The sequence below is a fragment of the Littorina saxatilis genome, unplaced genomic scaffold (assembly GCF_037325665.1).
Source record: "Littorina saxatilis isolate snail1 unplaced genomic scaffold, US_GU_Lsax_2.0 scaffold_753, whole genome shotgun sequence".
Lineage (NCBI taxonomy): Eukaryota > Metazoa > Mollusca > Gastropoda > Littorinimorpha > Littorinidae > Littorina > Littorina saxatilis.
In genome coordinates, this window is record NW_027127638.1 from 54,638 (window position 1) to 66,713 (window position 12,076).

Here is a 12,076-nt window from a genome sequence, read left to right on the forward strand (position 1 = left end):
AAACAAGTTGCAGAAGTCAGAATTTTGGCACTTTTTACAGGAAATCCACAAATACTCGAAGCTCAGCCTTCACATACGAACGAAAGGAAAAAATTAAATCGATGATAGGGTGCTATAATACCTTAGGTTGAAGTACAAACAATAGTTTTGTAATGATATGTCATTTTAGAGAAAGCAGAGACGATTTTGTGCAGACACTCACCACTCGTGTTGACAATTTCTGTCTGCGGTGAACAGCCTGCAGAGCCTGCGGTTATCCGCGGGTACAGCCGAGGTTCCGGCGTGTATACGGTCTTGCTGAAAAATTGCATTGCGTTCCGTTTCATTCTGTGAGTTCGACAGCTACTCAGGGCCGGACCCAGGGGGGGGTTCCAGGGGTTCCGGAACCCCACCCCTGGAAAAAGCATGTACCTTGCTTTGAGTGGTTTTTTTTTTTTTACTAGTTTTAGCACCAAAACAATGCTGCTCTTAACCCTCAAAACAAGGCCCAGAATGCACCAGATTGCACAGATTTTAACCGTTTTTCAAAAATTTTCCGGGGGAGCATGCCCCCAGACCCCCCTAGTTGGTGCGCCTGCTTTGCAGGCGCGCGCTTGTGGCTTCGCCACTTCGCTGATTTGCCCCCCCCCCCCCAAAAAAGAGGAACCCCCCCCTTACAACTCATTTGGTCCGGCCCTGCTACTTGACTAAATGTTGTATTTTCGCCTTACGCGACTTGTTTTTTCTTTTGTACATTCTCAGCAGAATTCTTTTAGTTCAACCCAATGTACTGCCCAGATAACATCTTGTTTACTGTCGGCGTTGTTTTCATGCATTGTACCACGTTCTATGATGTTTTGGATACATAAATAACAAGTCGCGTGAAGCGAAATTATAAAAAACGCTGGCGCTGGACCCGAGTACTCTTCAGACTGGCTCGCTCCCCCAGTATGAAAGTTTTTGTCTTGTGCACGTGGATTAAAAAAAATATATATATTTATTTATTTTACACAATTAAAAAAATTATTAGAGTAAAATAAAACATTAAAACGTTCATAATAAACAATAGCAAACAAGAATTAAAAAAAAAACCCACAAAAAAACATAGACCACACATGCCGGGAATCGAACCCGGATCACTTTGGCCATAGGCGGACGTGCTACGACAACTTTACTAGAGTTGTGCGTTTGAATCACTGTGTCCCTGTCGCTCTCTCTCGTGCTCTCTGTCTCTCTTTCAGTCTCACCGAGACAAAACACTGCATTGTAGTTTCTTTGCCGAGACCAAATCCCCACCCGCTGCTGCGCTGGCTTGCTTGCAAATCGTCTCGCATGCGATACGCATGCTTTTCTCGTGATCGGCGGTTCTTTTTGGCGAACTGCCTCGGGTTCAAGTTTAGGTCGCTCCAGGAGAAAAATTCCTGTGGATGTTGGCCTTTAAAGGCTCGCATCTTCGCTATCTGGCACATTTTTTTTTTTTTTACATCATCATTTACGCCGTCAAAATAAGGATACCCTTGACGTGACAAAGAGATGTGACAAAAACTTCGGGTACCTTTTAAAAAGCCGACGACAATTCCTGAGGCACAACTGGGTCACTGTTGTATACGAAGAGAAAGTCAACTTGATTATCCATCCAGAACAGGTTGTTTTATTTCGCCATCTTGCATATTTCTAGTGTTGTGCCATTGTACCTACTGATGTATGTGTCGATCTCACGGATGAGATGTTTATGTGTCAAATTTGAGGGATACCCAAGTCAACTAAAATCCATGTATTTTAGCAATGACCAAGTGGGTTGCGTTGAAACTTTCAGGAAGGTGTGTCTACACACGAGGCGTAGTTCAACCGTTTGAGTACACTTTCAAATCTTCACGAAATGATATTTTAAAAACTGCCACAGGTTTGTTGACTTACATCCCACATGTGTTTGACTTCGCATGTATAATATGACAGATGGTTGTTTCAAGTACTGCCAAAGTTTCTTTTGAGTATATACACTTACCGGAATGTGCTAGTTGTGTAAACACATGAGAACAAACAACGTTTTCGAAATACAGCGATTATGAATTTTAGTCGACTTTTGAGTTGATACATTACATTTTTATCCGTTTTATTTTGGGGGTACCCTTATTTGGGCGGCGGTCAAATAACCCATGTAAAGGCCACCTTTTATCTTAAAAGTGTTCCAGTTAGCCAAGTTGAGTGCCCTCAATAGCATACATTGAATACAACAGCACAGGAATGAATGTTTTCGTTTTGGTATGAAAATTGGTGCAATATATTTATTTTTGCACAGTTTAGGTAATCCACAAATTCTTCAACCCTGCCACCAACACCGTCCAATCATTCTCTGCACCAAAAATACATGTATTGTTTTGTTTAAAAAATGTTTTTGTGTTAGTTTCTATTGCAAGAGAATGTCTTGTAGCACCAAAAATGCCTAAATACCCTTTAATTGGCGGCCATTTTGAAAATTGTTAAAAAACTACTGATTTTTTAATTTTTTCACGGTGGCTCTGTATCAGGTTTTGCTAATTACGCCAAATTTGCTGTTAATCACATGAAGTGAAATATGCCTAACATACCCAATTTTTACACTGGCGGCCATTTTGAAAAATTGTTTAAAAACTACCCATTTTTTTTATTTTTCGCGGTGGCTCTGTATCAGGTTTTGTTAAGCACATAAAACTCTTCATATTTGCTAAATTTGGTGTTTGTTGCATGATTTGAATGATTTTGCAACATAGGAGCCCCACTAAAAATATTTAGTCAAAACTTGACTAAATATAAACAAGTCGCGTAAGGCGAAAATACAATATTTAGTCAAGTAGCTGTCGAACTCACAGAATGAAACTGAACGCAATGCAACGCAGCAAGACCGTATACTCGTGGTCCACCGCTCACGGCATAGGCAGTGAAATTGACAAGAAGAGCGGGGTAGTGGTTACGCTATGCTGCATAGCACGCTTTTCTGTACCTCTCTTCGTTTGAACTTTCTGAGCGTGTTTTTAATCCAAACATATCATATCTATATATTTTTGGAATCAGGAACCGACAAGGAATAAGATGAAAGTGCTTTTAAATTGATTTCGAAAAAAAAATTTTGATAATGATTTTTATATATTTAATTTTCAGAGCTTGTTTTTAATCCGAATATAACATATTTATATGTTTTTGGAATCAGCAAATGATGGAGAATAAGATAAACGTAAATTTGGATCGTTTTATAAATTTTTATTTTTTTTTACAATTTTCAGATTTTTAATGACCAAAGTCATTAATTAATTTTTAAGCCACCAAGCTGAAATGCAATACCGAACCCCGGGCTTCGTCGAAGAGTACTTGACCAAAATTTCAACCAATTTGGTTGAAAAATGAGGGCGTGACAGTGCCGCCTCAACTTTCACGAAAAGCCGGATATGACGTCATCAAAGACATTTATCAAAAAAATGAAAAAAACGTTCGGGGATTTCATACCCAGGAACTCTCATGTCAAATTTCATAAAGATCGGTCCAGTAGTTTAGTCTGAATCGCTCTACACACACACACACACAGACACACACACACACGCACATACACCACGACCCTCGTTTCGATTCCCCCTCGATGTTAAAATATTTAGTCAAAACTTGACTAAATATAAAAACGATTTCTGAAGTGGCTCTGTATCTGAAATCCCTTAAATAATTATAAGGAACAATACCACAAAGTATGATGTTTGTTGCAAGATGTGAATGATTTATGAGTGCGTCTGCAACATACGAGCCCCACTAGAATGCTATCGTTACAATCATCATCATCATCATCATCATCATCACCATCACCATCATCTCTCATATATACGAACACACACACACACACACACACACACACACACACACACACACACACACCCACACAGAGTATGCCCATCACATTATATATTTTGCCATCGTGCTCATTGAACTGAACAATAACAAGGGGGGGGGGGGGGAGTCCGCGAGCGTGTGTGTGTGTATGTGTTATTTTGTGCGTGTGTGTTTTAGAGAGAGAGAGAGAGAGAGAGAGGAATATAAATAGTATGTGTACGATTCCATGGGTACATTATTGCGTAAGAAAAAAGTCACAGCGCAACGAAGAACAACAGGTTTAACATAAACATAATTCAATATTGCGACTAATTAATGAAAGAAAATAACAAATAACAAAACGTCAAAAACACATAATGTACAACAAACACTGTATTTGTATCTGAGTGAATATTTTGTAAAACAGAATCAAAATTGAGCCAACATACAAACCGTTTTCGCACAATTACTGCTTTACCTTTCACACAAACAGATAAACAAATGAACAAACGAGAGAGGTCGAACGAGCAAATAAACAAATGGACAAATCTAAGCAAATAAAAATATGATACATTTAAATACGACCAGCAAACATGTGTTTATTGTATTTTCTGTGATTTTTTTAAAATTCAAACTCAGAGAAACTGCCCTTTATTTAGCTATAGCATATATGTATTATCCTTTTTATCCAAATCCGCGTTTTCATAAACGTCACTCTGTTTGGCGAAGACGGGTGTGTCGTAGGGAGACCTGTCGTCAGTTCCGTATTGTAGACTGTCATAGTCACCTCTCTCTCCCACAGTGACGTCGACATTCGTTTCTGTGGATGTGGTCATCTCCACAGCGGGTTGCTCTTCGTAGTTGGTTGCTGAAAGGAAAACAAAATCATTATCGTGCGTCAAACTGGAAAACAACGACAGCGACAGCGAAAACGAACACACTGCTACAACAACCAACAGTCACTAATCCCTCTCTCTCTCTCTCTCTCTCTCTCTCTCGGGGGTGAGCACATCGCACGATGAAGCAAGACGTGTTTCTAGGTAGCTCTCGGATTCTTCTGTTAATTTTGACTGCTAATAAGTATTAAGGTATCGCTGAGTGCCAATTTTTGTTTCAAGGATGCGCTAGGCTCTGCTGATCATGCCGGTGCCAGACTCGGTTCCAAGGGCCGTCTGTGGAACATTTTATTGGCGTTTTCAATTTTTTATGGGTCGTAGAGCACGCAAAGCCACTGTGAAAAAAAACCTAACAACACAGTTACCACTGAGCTTTTTCCGCTGCGCTGTGTTGACGCTACTGTTCACCGTGTGCACGGACCATAACATAGCGCGTGACAGTATTGGCACAACTCACCTGGCTTCGTCAGTGGCATACCTTCATCGTTCCTTCTTGATGCTGGCTACTGCTCTCCGCTTCACGAGGACATTTTTTCCAACTTCTGCTGAAGGGTCAAGATACAGACTGTCGCTTCGCTGCACTGGGCAGGTATTGTCAATTTCGTGTATCGCTGTCTGTTTCATCACCGCCGGCCTGCTGTTGGCGTGTGGCGACATCGAACCCAACCCTGGGCCGTATTACGGTAGGAGTGATAGGCACACGTATGAAAGTGACACTTACCTTCATTCGCAGTCAAATCAGAGAGATTACTATGAGCGGCAAGGCAACAGCAACAGCAACCATCAGTATCAAAATGACCAGGACAGGGGACAGAGTAACGCGATGCAGAGTATTCAGTCCGATATAACCCGTACTCTCAAACAGGCTGTTGGCAGGATAGAGGCTTCGAACGCACACCAAGGACACAAAATAGAACAACGCATTAAGAGCGTAGAGGACAAAGTAGAGAGAAGACTTACCAACCTTGAACACAAATATGATCAGCTGGCAAATGGTGTTGGAGATCTCGCATCACAATTTCAGACATTAGAGACAGAAAACCGGCAACTTCGAGGCGAGCTCGAAAGCTTAAGACAGAAAGAGGATTATCTGGACAACTCAAGTCGGAGGAACAATCTGATTTTTGTAGGACTGGACACAGTAGGAACCAGAGACCAATGTGAGTTTTGGGAAGAAAATGAAAAGAAGATTTTGGACCTTATACGCTACGGCATGGGAGTTAGGGAAGACATAGATCTGGAAAGAGTGTATAGGTCTGGCAAAGTGACTGTTGCTAAGTTCCTGTCCTATAAGCAAAAGGAGTTCGTACTTTCACAGGCACGGAGCCTGAAAGACTCAGACACATATTGTGATGTGTACGTGCGTGAGGACTTTTCCGAAACAGTGCAGGAGAAGAGAAGACGGCTTCTGCCCACCCAACGGGACCTGCGGCAGAGAGGCTACAAAGCAACCCTGTCGTACGACAAGCTGATGACCAATGAAGCCGTCTTCGTCTTTGATGTCTCCAGCGGCAGTGTCATCAGGCAGGAGCGCTTCAGGCGGAGACCCACGGGACCAGCGCAACGCAGGGGAACCAACCCTCAGCCGTCAAGTCACAGTAACCCCCCACGCACTTTGCAAACCCCGTCCCAACACCCAACACCTTCACCGACCCCGTCCCTACCCCAACCCTCACCACCACGACACCGCACTGAGCCACCAGGGATGCAGCCGACGACGGAGGAGCTCCCGCCTCAACAGTCATCGCGGATGGGTGGCGGCCACAGAGCGCCGCCCCCCGACCGCATGGAGCCCGTCCAACCCCACGCAGACAGAGGACAGCGGAGTCCAGTGCAGCGTGCAGACGGCGACCCACCCTACGACAGCCAGCGGGACCCGGCACGGGACTCGCCCCAACACGTCCTCTCGTCCCACGACTTCCCAGCGCTGCCCCATCGGCCGCCCCAGTCCCCTGTTGCCAGCCCCTCCACCTCCAGCGCAGATGGCTTTACCCCCCTTTGGCGTGACGCTGACCATAGGGACACCCTTGCGGGCAGGGGGCGGGGTAGAGGCTCTCCGACGACCAGCAGTCACCCTCACGACAGTGGCGGGCGCGGCGGGGATCTGGGTGGCGTACCGAGGGCACGGCTAGACGGCGGCGGTGATGGAAACACGGCCACAGCCGAACCTCCAGGCGTGATGACGCGCAGCAGGCTACAGACGGGCTCCACCTCTGGAACTCCCCGTGGACCAAACCACGGCACCAAGACGCAGCGCCAAGGTCGTATCGACATCATGCTTGGCGGCGGCAACAGAGCGCCTGCTCCTGGGACGCAGGGTGATCCTGACCCCGGCACTCACCGGCGTCAGGGCCGCAGCGCCGACAAGCAGAGAGACAACAGCAGCATGTGACGGTGCGGCAACGATAGGCCAAACAACGTACCGAGAGATAGTGCAAAGGGTATCATTCGTTTCCTGAGTTGGAACATCGATGGACTCGCAACGAAAATAGCAGACCCCGATTTCGTGAGTTATATACACAACTTTAACGTCGTTTGCCTAGTTGAAACGTTCCTGGATAAATCGTTCATTTTGAGTAACACGTTCTGCGACTTTGTAGTATTTTCGAGCTCGGCTGTCAAACTGACTGACAAAGGCCGTAGGTCAGGTGGGGTCATTATACTGGTAAAAAAGGAAATAGCTAAATTGTTTGATGCGATTGAGGTAACGTACGATCACATGGTCTGTCTCAAAATATCGAAGACACTGTGGAATCTGGACAAAGATGTTATATACCTAGCTGCGTATATCCCTCCCCAAACTTCACCGTACTATGATACCTCCCAGGCCAAATGTCACATTGAACAAACTGAACTATGTATGTTAGACATGTTAGAAAGGTACGGAGAAGTTTACATCATCCTATGTGGGGACATGAACGCAAGAACTGGGTCCTTGCAAGCTATTGCTGACTCAGAAAATCAGCTAGACGACCCGTGCAACCATCAAGTTCTGTATAGCCCTTCTCGATTGTCAGAGGATCGGACAATTAACACGTTTGGCTGGGAACTCTTGTCGTTATGTTCTAGTTTTGGTCTGTGTCTGCTAAATGGTTTTTGCACGCCCTCTTCGTCTAAGCATTTTACATACATATCCAGACATGGAAATAGTGTAAACGACTACTTTATCATCTCAGAAGAGTTATCATCCCTCTGCCTGGGCTTGACCGTCGAAGAGAGAATTGAATCCCCTCATATGCCGCTATGCTTAACACTTACAGGCCCCACTAACAAGAACACAGGGCAAACAGAAAACGAAACAAAGAAAGGGGTACGAGTTAAGATGTCATGGGATACACATAAAGAACATGAGGTAAGAGAGCTTATTGACTCGGAATCATTCGCTGGTAAACTCGAAGAGGCGGGGCAGATGATAAGTGGGGATATTGATGGATCAGTAAAGTTGTTCAACCGTGCCCTTAAGGAGGTAACTAAGCCAATGGAAATTACTGTTAAGAATGGTTCTGTTTCGGTTGGTGAGAAAAACAAATGGTTTGACTTTGAATGCCAACAGCGAAAAAAGTTGACACGAAAAGCTCTTCGAAGGTACAAGAAAAACAAGACAGCTCTTGACATGGAGAAGAGAACAGATACAATCAGTTTTAAAGAATGTGAAAAAGAAGCAGAGCGGTGTAAAACGGTATATTTAGATGAAAGGAAGAAGTACAACCAGCTGCTGAAAAATAAAAAGATTACATTTAAACAGAACAAAGTGTCACTTTTACTTGCCAGCATTCATGACCCCCAAAGCTTTTGGAGGGAAATTAGAAAATTCAAGAGAAAGGGAAGAAGCTCGCCTAGCATTAGTAAAGATGACTGGTTTAACCATTTTAACGGCGTGTTTAATAATTTAGCTGCTGGAGCGACTCCAGTTCAGCAAACCGAGTTATCCGCGGAAGAGGTCCCGGACCTCGACATGGACGAGCTAAATAAAGATATATCTGAAGGAGAGGTAAGAGAAGCCATTAGAGGGCTGAAAAAAGGCAAAGCAACAGGTATAGATGAAATCCCAAACGAGTTGCTTCGCATCGCAGGTGATGATGTTACCACTTACCTGGTAGAGCTTTTTAACAAACTGTTCCACACAGGAACATACCCAGCTGAGTGGGCCAAAGCCATTATTCACCCAATCTTAAAAAAAGGCAACGATGAGAACCCTGACAATTACAGGGGCGTGTCGCTGCTAAGCTGTGTCAGTAAACTGTATACTGCCATCATTAACAATAGATTGACTAAGTGGGCTGAAATGAACAATGTCATGTCTGAGTCCCAAGCTGGATTCAGAAAAGGGTATACGACAGTGGACCATATTTTCACGTTATATGCAGCTGTAAGCAAGCAACTTAAACAACACAAGAAACTGTATGTGGCCTTTGTGGACTTCCAAAAGGCGTTCGACACTGTCAAAAGAGATGTACTATGGAATGTACTGCTCAAGATCGGCATTGGGGGCAAAATGCTTCAAACACTCAGAGCAATGTACTCAAACGTATTATCTTGTGTTCGGTGTAACTCTGACTACACGGCCTTTTTTGAGTGTATGCAAGGTCTCAAACAAGGATGCTTGGCAAGCCCAATCCTGTTCTCTTTTTTGATTAACGAACTTGCGTCTGAAATGATTCTAAAAGGGAGGCATGGAATTCAACTTCTTCCGGGTGAAATTGAACTTTTTATCATGATGTTTGCTGACGACATAGCATTGCTTTCAGTGACACCGGTGGGACTACAAAACCAGTTAAATATATTGCATGAAGTTGCCAACAGATTAGGTTTAAAGGTAAACAAAGAAAAAACAAAAGTGTTGGTATTTCGCAACGGTGGATACTTGGGGAAAAACGAAGCCTGGACATTTGGTCACGACAACATGTACGTTACCAACTCGTATAAATATCTCGGCTTAACCTTGACCACCAAAGTTTCCATCCAACGATGCTTTGAAGACTCTATTGTACGAGCTAAGCGTGGTGTTATCGACATTTTTAGAGTTTTGTGGAATATTGGATGTTATGATCTAAACCTTTTTTTCACACTCTTTGATACACAGATTACCCCCATATTGCTATACGGTTCAGAAATGTGGGGTTGTTTTGATTGCTCTAACATTGAAAAGGTACACATGTTCGCATGCAAACGGATAATAGGTGTTTCCCCCCAAAGTCCCAACTGCATGGTATACGGAGAACTCGGTAGATTTCCCCTATCAGTCCTCGCTGCTACCAGATGCGTTAAATATTGGTTGCGGCTAAATCGCCTCCCCAACACAAGATATGTAAAAATGGCCCATGTGATGATGAGGAACATGGCAGACAGAGGGACAGACAATTGGTCCGCTAGGGTCAGAAACCTCCTATGTGAAAATGGGTTTGGACATGTGTGGACGTACGGCTATGTCGGCAACGAAAAACACTTTATCAAGGCTTTTCAACAACGCCTAAAAGACTGCTTTACCCAGAACTGGCATAGTAAGCTAGAAGACAGTGAGAGGTATGACACATACAAATTGTTTAAACCTGACTTTGGAAGAGAAAAGTACCTTGACCAAATAGACAATCCATATATCCAAAAAGTGTTCACAAAACTCAGACTTGGGGTTTCACCCCTGATGTGCAACAAACAGAGATATTCTGCAAACGGTTCCCATGTTTGCCCACTTTGCAGATACCCTCACGAAAACGAGCACCACTTTCTTTTTAAGTGTCCAGTATACTCTGATATAAGAGAAACTTACCTAGGAAATGTCTTTGAAATCGGTCAACTAGAAAACTCGTCAATGCAGATACTACTAACACAAAACAAAAGTAGGTTGTGGGCACTCTCCCGGTATACATTTTATGCATTCAGGCATCGACAGCAACTGCTAGGCTAAAATGAATGTGTGTAAATGATTTTCGATCGCTATGTTCCAACCCTTAGCACTGTATTATGCACTTGTTCTTACTTGTTTGTGAGAGAGTATACATTGAATGGAAACTCTACTCCCCCCTTGTACAAACACAACAGTGTGGTTTACAATAAAATTTCTGAGTTCTGAGTTCTGAGTTCTCTCTCTCTCTCTCTCTCTCTCTCTCTCTCTCTCTCTCTCTCTCTCTCTCTCTTTCTCTCTCTCTCTCACACACACACACACACACACACGCACGCACGCACGCACACACGCACGCACGCACGCACGTACGCACATACACACACACACACACACACGCACGCACGTACGCACACAAACACACGCACGCACGCACGTACGCACATACACACACACACACACACACACACACGCACGTACGCACACACACACACACACAAACACACACACACACACATGGTCTGTTCATCAAAGTGGAAACATGAAACATCAGCTGGCAACACAGACACACCCGAATAAGCAGACTAACACAATCTAGCAAATAAACCGTTGGTTCACCTTGAAGCGAAGTTGAGGGGTGTTCATATATGTCTCTTCTATGTTCAGATTGCAAACTCGTGGGTGGTGAACCCGAACTTCGCTCCTTCTGTTTCCGCTTTCGTCTGCAAAAAAAAGAAGAAGAATGAACTCATTGCGTGCACTGTATCCTTACATGTGTTTCACTTTTTCTCTGCCGTAATACCGATGAAAACATCAGAGAGACATTATTATTTGTAATGTTTAACATCATTAGCTAAGTCTATGGTGATACGACACATGTCTAATTGTCGATCATAACTTATGTGTACGTTTACCCCCAAAGACTTAACAAACACCTTGTCACAGGAATTAATGTGACTTTTCGTGTACCTTGAGGGTGGTTTCGTCTGATCAGACATCGTTATGATCGTATAAATGATGCGTCGGAAAACCGCACAAACATTATACCGTACATACGTTACTCTTTTACGTCAATAATAGCATTTGCACTGAATGACAAAAGATGGGTATGGGGATAAAGCAAAATTAACACATCTGGTGCACATTACAGGCTCACAAAAAGGAAAAGCACTATGTACCTGACAACAAGAACAACAATGACAACAGCAGCAGCGACAACCACCACAGCACCAATGGTGCCCCCAATGACACCTCCGTGGTTGGAATTTGTGTCGGGATCTTCTTGGTTCTGTTCTGAGGCTGTGGACGTGTAGATATTCAAAGTGCTGACAACCGATATGCATTAAACATTCGTACTCACTCTCTCTCTCTCTCTCTCTCTCTCTCTCTCTCTCTCTCTCTCTCTCTCTCTCTCTCTCTCTCTCTCTCTCTCTCTCTCTCTCTCTCTCTCTCATAGAATTATGTCAGGGAATGCACCTACATTCATTACCTCAAATTTCAAACTGAATAATTCAATAAAACTAAACAGATT

The 12,076-nt window shown here is 43.7% G+C and overlaps 1 long non-coding RNA gene across 1 annotated transcript; it reads right to left on the reverse strand.

The window, feature by feature from the left end:
• Positions 1-3,978: 3,978 nt before the first annotated feature.
• Positions 3,979-11,850, reverse strand: LOC138956043 (uncharacterized). The gene is made up of 3 exons (XR_011452476.1): positions 11,724-11,850; positions 11,164-11,267; positions 3,979-4,678 (listed from the first exon to the last, which is right to left on the reverse strand). It is a non-coding gene; the product is annotated as an uncharacterized lncRNA (long non-coding RNA).
• Positions 11,851-12,076: the final 226 nt, after the last annotated feature.